Genomic DNA, 13,011 nt, shown 5'->3' on the forward strand with positions numbered 1-13,011 from the left:
TTTGTGGTATGTGTATATATAACCCACTATATAAGTTAAACTTTTATGATTTATGAATATATCATATAAAAGTAAAATAAATATATTTATAAATCATAAATCATATAAAAATCATAATATGGTTAAGAGTTTATTATTATTGTATATTTTATAATATTGTATATTTCTGAAATTAATTTTGTACTATGTCTCAGCATCTCAAAACCCACAGTTGTTTTGGGACATCCATTCTATGCATTGACTTATTATTCAATTTTGTTATATATTTGAACATTGCAATTAAGTATTACTAGATATTCATTAAAAACAATCTAAGATTAAGTTAACTGTAAATTTATTATGGATTTGAACCTAAATTTTCAGAAAGTGACCCTAGTAGGTATGCTACATGAAATTTTTTTATTAATTAAATTCTAGATTGTTATATATCATTAGAAAGAGCTTCTATTAAATATTTTATAAGTGAAAAAATTATTAAAATCGAACGATTCCACAAAAAGTTATGACGTTTTAAGTACCGATTTTCAGATATATGGATTTGTTGATAAAACTGTGGTCAAAATAAAGTTTTTTTAACTAAAATTATTAAAACTTTGTCAAATCATATATATATGCCTAAAACTTAGTTTCAATAGATAGATATAAGAATAGCCTACACATTAACACTGTCCTACACCCTCAGGATGTATCTGGTAGGCTAGAGGGGGCACCCAACCTCCACCTTCACTGTCATAAAATCAATAATTCATCTTTAAAAGAGTATTTTTTTTTGTAATTGCTAGTTTTTATATGCAAGTAGTTGTTTTTATTTCCTTCTAGAACAAATATGAGAGGTTAATTTTTGAGTCAGGGTGTATGTAGGGTTGGGGTAAGCACCGTATCATTGAAAACACCCTATTAAGGTGTAAGACCCATCAAAAATCATTAAAAAGTCAAAAAAATATTGTGTATAATTTTGACACGAAATTTATCGCTGAACTCGAATTTTGAAAACCCTTTCTTCAAGTAAGATTTAGTTCTTGAGATATAAATCTATTTCTTCGACTGGGTAAATTTAATCTGCCTAGCAACACGCATAGCAACAGGTTTTTAATCAGAATTGCAAGCTAAATTTTTTTCTTTTTTTTGTTATTTAATAAACTTTTTTAACAATGGGTAAATCATGTAGAGTCAAGCAAAGTACTCAAAGTAAAAAATCCAGAAAATTTCATTTAAATAGATCCACTAAAACTTTGCCAATCGATTCAACTCTATCAGTTGCACGTGTTATTAGTTATGAAAATGACCATATTTCTTGTAAAACTTCTTTAAATTTATCGATATCCACAATAAAAATTGAGAAAATTGAGACAACTCAGCATAATAAAAATAAAACTGTTGGTTATTGAACTGTTGGTATTGAAATTTTGTCTAGCGTAATTAATCAACTATGTTGTAAAAAATGTTTACAATCAGAATTCAATCTTTCATAATGTTTCCTCAAAAAAAAGGACTCAACTCAATGTTTAATATTTGCTGCTCTAACTGCAATGAAAAAACTGAATTTTATACTTCAAAGAAATATTCTGGGAAAAAGTTTTGAATGTAAATAATAGAATAGTTTATTCAATGCGCCATGTAGTCAAGTTATTTCAGGATTAGAAAAGTTTACATCTTTAATGAACATTCCTAAAGCTATGATTAAAAATGATTACAACAAAATAAATAAATCTGTCTCTGATTGTGCTAAAATTGTCGCAAAAGAAACAATAATTGATGCTGTTAAAGAAATTTGTCAATCTTCTTCAAATATTGTTAACACTGCATTATCAGCTGATGGTAGTTGGCAACATAGTGGGTTTTCTTCATTAAATGGAGTTATTACAACAATATCAATGGCCACAGGTAAAATTCTTGATTACGAGCCAATGAGTCGGTCATGCAAAGCACGTAGTCTAAAATTAAAACTTAAAGAAAATATTCCTTTTGCATTTGAAGCTTGAAAGTTACCACATGTTTGTAAATAAAATTATCGTGGCTCAGCTTCTGGCATGAAAGTAATTTGTGCACAAAGAATATTTGGTCGTTCTATTTTACAAAGTAAACTAAAGTATGTTAGCTATTATGGTGATGGCGATTGTAAAAGCTTACTCTTTATTCCTGGTATATATACTCTTCAAGGCTGTTCAATCATAAACAAAAAGCGTTTAATTTTTAGAGTATTAAAATCAACCAATATCTAAAAAGCGAAAACAAGTTATTTGTGGATGCAAAAAAAAAAAAGATGACTCAGAGAATGACCAAGAAGGTTATCTATATGATTCTGGTTCTTGTTCTTATAAATAACAGATTTTGAATGTCAGATTTGCATGAAATTTTCACCAAATGTTTATTGCATCTAGTTTTACAATTGGAACTAAAAGTTTTAAAATACTGTTAGGAGTTTTTGATTTATAGAAGATTTAGTTCACAAGAATGCATTTTTTTAAATACGCCATTTTGAAAAACTTAGCATAGCTTAAATACTTTGTTTTTTGTAGAACAATTTTAGTTCAGTTTCTAGATTACTATGTTGTTAATCATTTGCCAAAATGTCATATTCTATATGCTTTCGGTTACTGAGATAGAATGGCTGGGGTGCCTTAAACATTTTTGGGTGTCTGCCATTTTACTTCGTAACCATGGCAACTAATAAATTTATTTTGGATTATTTAAAATCTTTTTATATAGTTCTTTCTCAGAATATACTTGGTTTTTTATTAAAGAGATTTTTTCAATAAATAATTTTTTGAGGGGTCTTATACCTTAATAATTTTACACTAATAGTAATATTATTACTAATAATAATAGTATTAATATTAGTTTTACTGTTTCCATTCAAAAATCAACAAATAAAATTTCAAAATGAAATTATTAAAACTCTTACAATTTAACTTTTCACTCATTTTATCTAAATAAAGCAACATTATAAAATTATTAATTATGACAGTAATAATATAAACAAACAGTAATATAAACCTTTTTAAGCTAAAAAGGTTTATATTATTGTTATTTAATATTAATTTATTGTTATTGTTATTAAAATATAACAATGTAATTATCAATAATAACAAAATTTAACCTGCAAATAATTTTATCTAGTACTCCCCCCCCTCCCCCCGCAAATGATTAAAAAAAAAGGAAATTAGGTACCAAAATTGTGCACCTAAATAGGGTATCACCGCCTCTGAATCTGGCAACGAAATTTAGCAGGAGCATAAAAAATGTGCTAACTCGAGTGTCAGAAAAATTGAGAGTTTGTCAGGCTTTATCTTCAATAATTCCTTGATGCAGAAAGTAAAAAACCGTTTTGCCAAAACTTTTAAATACCAACATATCTACTTATAAAGTTCATTATTATATACAGAAAACACATATTATTAAAGTTTATTCATTCAAGTTTTTAAAAAATATCTATGTTGGTATGAAATTCCGAAAATTAAATCAACATAAGTCTGCACAAGATTATAGAAAAAAGGAAATTAGGTACCAAAATTGTGCGCCCAAATAGGATATCACCGCCTCTGAATTTGGCAATTAAATTTGGCAGGAATTTAAAAAATGAGCATACTCGAGTGTCTGAAAAAGATAGAGTTTGTCAGGCTTTATCTTCAATATTTGCTCGATAGAGAAAGTAAATAACAGTTTTGAATACCAATAAACCCACTTATAAAATTCGTCATTGTAATCAGAAGACACATATTATCAAAGTTAAATCATTCTATTTTTGAAAAAGTATCTATGTTTATATGAAATTCTAAAAAATAAGTCAACAAAATTTGGTACAACCTCTATCTCTAAAATCAATCTTCAAAAATCGTTGCACAAAATTTTAGCACATTTAATTTTGAAAATTTTATTTATTAAAACAAATTTGATTGATCTTATTTTACTCTTATTTAAATTTTACTCTTTTGTTCTTTATTTTTACCTACTTTTAATTAGTTATACTTATAATAGAAGATATGTTCTCGGGAGAGGCACAATCTTATTTTGAAGAGCTAAAAAATTTACTCACTGATATGTCTCAGATATTTTCTCCTGAAAAGGAAAACTACGAGGATGATCTTAGGAAAGTTTTCTTTGGAAGATTATTTTTTCATTCAAATCTTTGATGACAGATCGCACTATAGTTAGTTCAAGTTTTTTCAGCTATTTTTAACATTGGAGAAAAGTAGTTTTGCCTTTTGTTGTTGAAAACTATGATCAGCTTCCTTTAAGTGAAAAATGAAAAATTTCTCAAATGCATCATTTTTTTTGTGGCTTACACGTTATCCACAATTTAGGAATATATGCAGAAAAAGCAATCATAGAATGAAATAAAGTGGTTGAGCAGGAAGGTAGTATTCATGGTGGTTTTAAAAATGCGCAAAGCTCTCGCACTTTTGATATTTTGTATGAACTTTCAAAACTTACAGCCTATAAACACGGTGATCAGCAGAATGGAAAAGCTGATGAATGGAAAGCATTTTTGCATAAAAGGTTTTCCAAAAATTTTATGGTTTCATTTCCGCATCATCGCTTTAACATTATATTTGTACTTGGTGGAACAACATATTTTCATAAACATCACCTTAAAGAATTTGTTTTCAGTCTTGATGGTTCAAATTTCCTTCATGAGTCAATTAGGCACGATATTGACAACATTATTTTTCATGCTTCAACTAGAGCTCTGGGAATTTTTAATAAACTAATATCAGGACCTCTTTTTCGTATTATTGAAGAGGGTCATATATTTCCTTTAAATACCATTTGGTCACAAATGTTCAATTACTTTGTTTGTTGTTCTTCTGATGTTTTTGATGTCCAGAGCAATGGAATTTGCCTTGCCCCCTTTATCTAATGCTATGTAAAACCTTTCTGTAGCAGCAGTTAGCAAGTCAGCTCTAAAACAAGGTGATTGAAGTCCATATGTTTCTTATATCATCTGCAAATAGAGCAATCATTGAGCTTTTCAGGATGGTCATTAATTTTGGTTAAAAGTTAACCCATCATTTAGTTACACTAGTGTGAATTCGGAGTGTTTAGTGCCACAGGGTCTTTGTGTTTTGTGATTGTGATGTTATTATTGTGATGTTTTGTGTAGATAGACAACTTGGTTTACCTTCTCGCTGGTGTCTATTGTTAAAAATAATTATTAGATTATTTCATTACTGAAACTTGCAACTTCTAATCATTCACTAAAAGCCAAGAAATAAGTTTTGTAATAAAATAATTTTTTAATAAAATAATTTTTAATTTTTTATCTTAGGCCAAGAAATAAGTTTTGTAATATAATAAGTTTTGTAATAAAATAATTTTTAATTTTTTATCTTAGGCGTTGTCAATAGTTCACATAAACAATCTTAAAGAGTAAGTTTCTTATTTTATACTTATTATACTAACTACCTGCATATATATATATATATATATATATATATATATATATATATATATATATATATATATATATATATATATATATATATATATATATATATATATATATATATTCCTTTTTAAAATTTAATTCTTTATAAAATTTTTGTAAACGAATTAAAAAATATTTTAAACACATTTTAATAATATTTTAAACAATTTTTTTACGTTTTTAGGTAGAGTATCTGCAGTTATACCTGCCTATTACTGTTGTAAGTACTCCAAATTTCAGAAAGTTCATTAGCTGTAAGTTATTTTCATTGAAAATTAAATTTTAACTTTATTGAAGAATCTTCTATCTTGTAAATAGGTCATTCTGTAAAATTCTAAATAGACGATTCTGAACAATCCAGACAGAATTAAATAAAAATATTTTAGTATTTTATTTTCTTATAGTTAGTGAATCAATATGGAAAATTTTAATTCAAATGTAATAACGGTTCAAGAACTATTCAAGAGTCAATATGACACCAAAACTAAGTAAATTCTGGCGATTCTGGGCAATTCCGACAGAATGAAAATTTTTTTTTTCTGTAATAGCGGTTCAAAAGTTATTCAAAAGTCAATATGATCCAAAAATACTATCTTTTTCGGTACCATTACACTGCAAATTTTTCATACTTAAGCCCTATACCTTTCATCAAAAAATCATCAATTTTTGCACTACAAAAAATTCAATAACTTTGGATCCGCTTAACTTCAAAGGCCAAATGACCCTTCATTTTTTAAGTCAAGTCAAGCTCTATACAATGATATAAATTGTATATGCTTATTTGAATTATAAAAAAATCGTCTGGAATGGCTACAGTTTCGACATTTTTAGACAAGTCTAAGGCCTTGAATTTGGGCATTGAAAAATCTGGCCATAGGTACACAAACTTCCCCTAAACGTTAATGAACCTCTTGCCTTAACAAAACATGAAAAAAAATTAATTATTACAATTACTTATCATTGAAGTAAATTTATTGAAAGACTAACAATTTATGTAATTACTTTATTTTATAGATTTTTGGTACTTTTCAAAAAACTCAAAAAAAGGTTCAGAGTTTAAACTGGTAATGGTAAAGCTTTGAAAAAAGCTGTTTGTTAATAATAGTATCATTGCAAAAAGGGGCTGTCGAAGTTTTTATAAAGTTTTCTTTAAAGTTTGTCAATACAGTCTAAAGACAAGCCCTTAGATATTTTGAGAGACTCATCTGGCTGGCTTGATGACACCTTGATTGATATAGCACAAAGTTTTTTTTATATCAGTTTTCTAAAATATTTGGGTTTCCAAGTTTAAAATATTTTATTGCATTTTTTGTTGTTTTTATTCAGGTGGTTTTTCAGAAAGTTTTATGCAAATGATTAATGTTAGAAAATCATATTGGATGTTTCTAAGTAATGTGTTCTGATGTTGTTTCACATTAGAAGTGTGTCTTGTAATTCACTCTTTAATAGTTTAAGTAAAGATGATGCGCCATTGTTAGTGCATAGGGTTGCACATGAAAATGATTGTGATCTTTTCTTAAAAGGAAATGCAACAGCTTTGTGTAGCGGTACCAACCTAAGTTTAATTATATAAAAAGATAGTGACATGAGCTAACATTACCTGAAATGTATTGAGAAGGGTAAATTAGAGATATTTCTTTTTGTTACTGTGTTATACTGTCATAAAAGGCCTTTAGTACTATCATTGTTGCGAATGTATCCTATTATTTCTGTTGTTTTTGTTTTTGTTTTTGTTTTTATAACTTATTTGAATATTTACATTAAATCAATATACGTAAATACATTTTTTTTTTATGTATCTTATGTTTTAGTTAATAATTAAAAAGTTCATTACTCATTTTTCTAAGTGTCTTATCGATGTCTAAAGTTTTACAATTGGCTAATTTAAGTCAACTATTGCTTGTTCTTTGTTTTGTTATTGGCATGATGATTTGTTTTGCTCACTTTGTAGTTGTTTTTTTCTTACTGTCATCAGTTATTCATTTTATCAACTAGGGTTATCGATATAAGATATAGTTAATAGGTACAGTTATTAAAGTCAGTTCTTTATTTACATACATTTGTTGCAGTTGCAGTTAACTATAGCTACTGTTACAGCTACACCAAAAGTAGTATTTAAAAATATGGCTATGTAATTTTTAATTATAATGATATATATGATCAATTTTTTATAGAATATTGTAAAAGTATAAACTATTCTGGCATGTTGATACCATGGCTGTTTTAACATTTTTAACATTAATTTGATTTAAAAATTCAATTTAGAGTTCATTAACATACAATTAGAGTTCATTTTGTAAATCAAATTATTGACATATATTAAATGCATTTATTAAGTACTCATCTGGCACAAAAGCAGGTTTTTTTTTTTTTTTTTTTAATTCATTACAATTTTATGATACTATTTATATTATGCTATATTTCTTTTCTATATAGGCTTGTAATTCCATGTGAAAAATCGAATTTCTTCCGAAAATGCCCAAGTTTCAACCAAGTTAAATTTTTTCAAAAGGACTTAAACACCATGTAATTTTGCTATTTATATTGTGTAAGGATATTTTGATCTTATTTTCAAAATAAAGTTTCAGTGTAGCATAAAGTGTGTCGTTTCTTTAATGTCGTTTTTATTTAAAACATTCACATAGTAAGAAATAGTAAACTAAGTTTAGGTCACATTTTATTATTATTGTGCTATACATATATTAAAACCGCTAAAATCGTCGAATAATACCTGTCTAGGTTGTTATTCAACGGTAGTACAGTAGAGGTGTAGTGGTGTGGTAGAGGGCTCGCCTCATAATTGAGAAGTTCCGAGTTCGATTACCACCATGTCCCTGGTAGTACCTTTTTCAGTAGTGGCTTTTTCGGCTTTGAGGAGGTAAATTAATACACAAAAAAAGGCTAGACACGTATTAGCAAATTCTCTTCTATTTTTTTCTGCGGTAACATCAGATTACTTTCCTTACAATTTATCTGCGTAGAATCTAGTAACAATTACAAGTTTTACAATTGTTAGGTTTAAGGGTTAAAAATAAATAATTTAACGTGAAACATTTTGCTAAAATGCACAGTTAAAATATTTAGGAATACAATAAACTTCCTTGTGAGATGACTATTTTATTTGATATCATTAATACGGGTGAATGACCTAATAAAAGCTTTTTCTTAAAAATATGTTTCTTGTCATACATTACTATAAAGATATAAATTACGAGTAAAATATACGTTGTGAGTTAAATATTATTAAAAGTAGTAAATTATCACTAAAAATGCCGTAATATAGTAACAATTCGCATCACAAAATATATGCTTTTAGCTCGGTTAACCTATGCTTTTTTTAATTTGTTCGTCTGGGTCAGGGGTGGGGAACCTGCGGCCCCCAGACACTCTTTGTGCGGCCCCGAAATGTAAAATTAAGAACTTAAATTTTTTTAAATATTTTAGAGAAAATAATTAAATTTAAAAAATTACTTTATTTTTACATTTTAGTTATAGTAAAGTGTATGAATGCTAATGTTAATTAAGGGAAAAAATTGTTTAACTTGGCAAATCTTGGCAAATCTTGGCAAAACTTGGAAAAACTTGGAAAAAATTGTTTAACTTGACAAAGTAGCAATTGATTGAAAGAAATAACAACAAAACAAAACAAAATGATTAAATACCGTGCAGTTTTTTTTGTGACAGTAAAAATCAATAAACTGTAAGTTTTTTGTATTATAATGTATATCATGGTTTTCTATTTATGTCTAACTTTAGTAATTAAAATAACTAGTGTCAAAATCCCTAAAAAAGCAAGAATAGTGCAAGAGGAAAATCGGTCTTTTAATGAAAAATGAGAGGAAGACTACTTTATGATTCAAACCAAGGGTAAAATGCTTTGCTTGTTGTGTGACCTCACAATTGCTACTTTGAAGAATGCTACTGCAAAGAGACATTATGAAAACATTCATGAGAATCATAAGTATGCAAAATTAGAGGGAGAAGCTCGAAAAAATGCATTAGCAAAACTGATGTCTTAAAAGAGCAAACAACAGCAGACATTTTCAATTGCTCAAGAACATGGAAATAGAGCAACTGAAGCAACATATAAAATTGCTCTCATTCTTGGCAAAGGAGGAAAACCATATAGTGATATTGAAACCTTGTTGGCTTGCCTCATTGAAGCAGTGTCATGTATGGATCCAGATAAAGTGGATAAGTATAAGCAGCTTTCGCATTCTCGGCGAACAATTACGGACCGTCAACATGAGCTTGCTACAAATAGTTCTGAGCAATTATTCTCAATATGTCAAATGGAGGACGCATATTATTCAATTGCTTTAGATGAGTCCACTGATGTGACTGATTCTGCCCAACTTCTGTTATTTATTCGGGTTATAACTGCAGACTTCAAAAGTTATGAAGAGTTGTTTGCTTTAGCAATGCTAAAAGAAAAAACACTAAGCTGTGATATATTTGCTGCTTTCAAAGAAAAAATTTGCCAGGCTCAACATCAATTAAAAAATCTAGTCAGCATTTGTTCTGATGGAGCTCCTTCTATGCGTGGAAAAAATGAAGGGTTCATTGCTTTCCTGAAAAAAGAATTGCCTGATCCAGATTGTCTGATTACATTTCATTGTATTCTCCATCTTTGTGCAAAAGCTGCTACTTTGGATAACACATTAAAGTTTTAGGGATTGTAAATTATATACGGGCAAATCCTTCACGCCATCGATAGTTTCGAAACCTTCTGCAATCTGATGAAGAAACATATTCTGTGGATCTTTCTTACTATTCCAAAGTTCGTTGGCTGTCACAAGGGTTTGTACTGCAAAAAGTGCTTAAGCTTTGAAAACATATTGAGGAGTTTTTTACAAGTCAAAAGGAGATCTGTGAGCTTTCTAATCCAGAATTTTGTAGAGATGCTGCATTCCTCTGCGATCTGATGGCAAAACATAACATGCTGAATAGTTTATTGCAAGGTAAAAGTTAGTTAATCTATGAAATGTGGCAACAGATATAGGCATTCAAAAAAAAACTTGTTTTTCTCAAAGATGTTATTTCTAAGTCAAATTTAATAACAGAACATTTCCCAGAGCTCACAAAAGTTATTCTTGAACAAAGAAAGGAAATTAGGTTGGAAAATAATGATATATCAAGATATTAAACAGTCCTGGATTCTTTGATTGCAGAATTTAATGACAGGTTTAAAGACTTTGAAGAACATAATGAAACACTGAATCTAGCTTTTCAGCCTCATCTTGTTGAAATTTCAAAAGCTCCAGAATATTTACAGATGGAATTGATTGAGCTTTCTGAGGACAGTATCCTAAAATCTCTCTTTGACAACAAGAAGGATTGGAAATTCCATTGGAAATTTGGACAACTACAGTTGAGTATCCAAAACTCCGTCAATATGCCAGGCGTCTTCTGAGCTGCTTTGGTACAACCTACTGCTGTGAATCTACATTTTCACAAATGACATTTATCACGTCTTGTTTAAGGTCAGAGTTGACCAATGAGCATCTGGAAGACCAACTGAAGCTTAAAAGCTGCGAAGATAGAGCCAAATATTCAAGTTCTGGTTCAAAAGAAACAGAATCAGAAAAGTCATTGATAACTTTTGTAATACATGATACATTAAGAAATATTGTGATACATGCGTTAAGAAATATTGTAATACAAGATGCTTTAAGAAATATAACATTAGTACGAGTACTATACACCAAATTTGCATATTAATTAGTGCGGCCCCAAACATTTTTTTAAGGGTCATGCGGCCCCCAAGCTCAGAAAGGTTCCCCACCCCTGGTCTTGGTTAACAAAAAATGCCTTGGTTGTTCAATATGTCTACTTTTTTAACAATTTATTTATTTAACATGACTTGATACATTAAATAAGTATCCGTAAACTAACGCATGCGCAGAATATCATTTTGTCGACATAACGATCTACTCAGAGTTGACAACGCCTCCCGGCGGTAAATTAACTTTTTGCCGAAAGGCCGACTTTTTTTGGAGGCGGATGCCACTGGCGGTCGCCGTCAGAAGATATTTCGGAGGCAAGTTGGTTTAGAGACCACCTCCAGTGGTTGTCGTTTGAGGCTGTTGTAAAAAACTCTCTTAAAAATAAAAAAGAAGAAAACTCTGCTGTTTAATTGTTAGAAAGTTGAAAGCCTTTTGTGCTCTTCGATGCGAAATAAGTATAAAACTTTGTTTTATAAATAGGCATCTTAAACAGTTTCTTGGTCAAGATGATTATTTAAAGGAGAGCGGTTCCACCAAGATCTTAAGGAAATGGATGATCGTTATCAAAGACGTTTGGAAAAACACATGATGGGAGACTATTGTCTGACAGTACTGTCCAACTTTCTTTTGTCAACTTGCATCAAGCAAGTTGACAAAAGAAAGAGCTACAAGCAAAAGTTTCTTTTCAATTGAATATCTATGAGTAAACGATTTGTTTGAAATTCTTTTCAAAATTAAACCTTACGTTACTTTTTTATATATTTATAAAAGGTTTGACTTTGATAGGATGATTTTTATGCAATAAATTGTTTTATTTTAATCCTGTTATTGACTTTTTTTTCATCTTTTAATTTTATAAAAAAAAAAATCTTTCAATATAGAATTTCCAAATGAGTTTCAATTTAGAAATACTTCGGAAAAAATGTGCCAACTACCTAAAATTTGCAAAAATTAAAAAATTCTATGGAAAAAATCTGATGTCAGATTTGAATTCAGCGTATCAAAATTAGGTAAGAACAAGTGTCATAAATTAATACAATAAAGTTTTTGTTTGTCTGTGTTATTTCATAACAAAAGTTTTAAGACAAGATTTAGAATTTGGATTTTCCCTTATACTTCATTTCAAAACAAGTGACACTAAATGGAATCCTTTTTTTTATTGCTTGTACTATAATATAATTCAAGCTTATTGGAAGAAAATATTAATTTGTCAATTTAAAACTTGAGATAGTAAATGAAAACTTTTTTTCGATACTCTCCAATTAAATACTTTAGACTTGATAAGTTTTTCCACGATCCTGACAATACTAAACAATTTAGAAAACGATAAAAAAATGACGCTTCAAGAAAAAAAAAAGTATAAAAGTAGTTTTTAATAACCTCAAACACCACAACACTGTGATCGTTTTTATTGCGGTTTTTTTAATTATAACTTGTTTAAGACTAAATATTTTTTTATTAATCAAGGATTTGCCTTGTCATTATTTTCGAATGTTTCAGCAATGTTAATGCAAGTTGAATATAGTTAGTGTAGTTTTTTCTCGTAATCAACAAATCAATAAACAGATAAATTAAATCAATAAACGATAATCTTTTCTCCTAACTAAAACTCTCTTATTTACAAATTTTTCCTCAATATATATACTCTATGCTTTTCCTAAAATATCCTTCAAAACACCGTCATAAATCACCGCAAAAACATATTTACAATTATTATTGGTAAAAACTATTAAAGCTATTAAATCTCTAACGTCATTAAATGTTCTAGAACTTTCCGGAATTACACTCCTCCTTGATCCTTACGGATCAAGGAGGAGTGTAATTCAATCATCATCCAAATAGCAATCAAAGTATTTC

Source organism: Hydra vulgaris, chromosome 14 (genome assembly GCF_038396675.1).
Source record: "Hydra vulgaris chromosome 14, alternate assembly HydraT2T_AEP".
NCBI lineage: Eukaryota > Metazoa > Cnidaria > Hydrozoa > Anthoathecata > Hydridae > Hydra > Hydra vulgaris.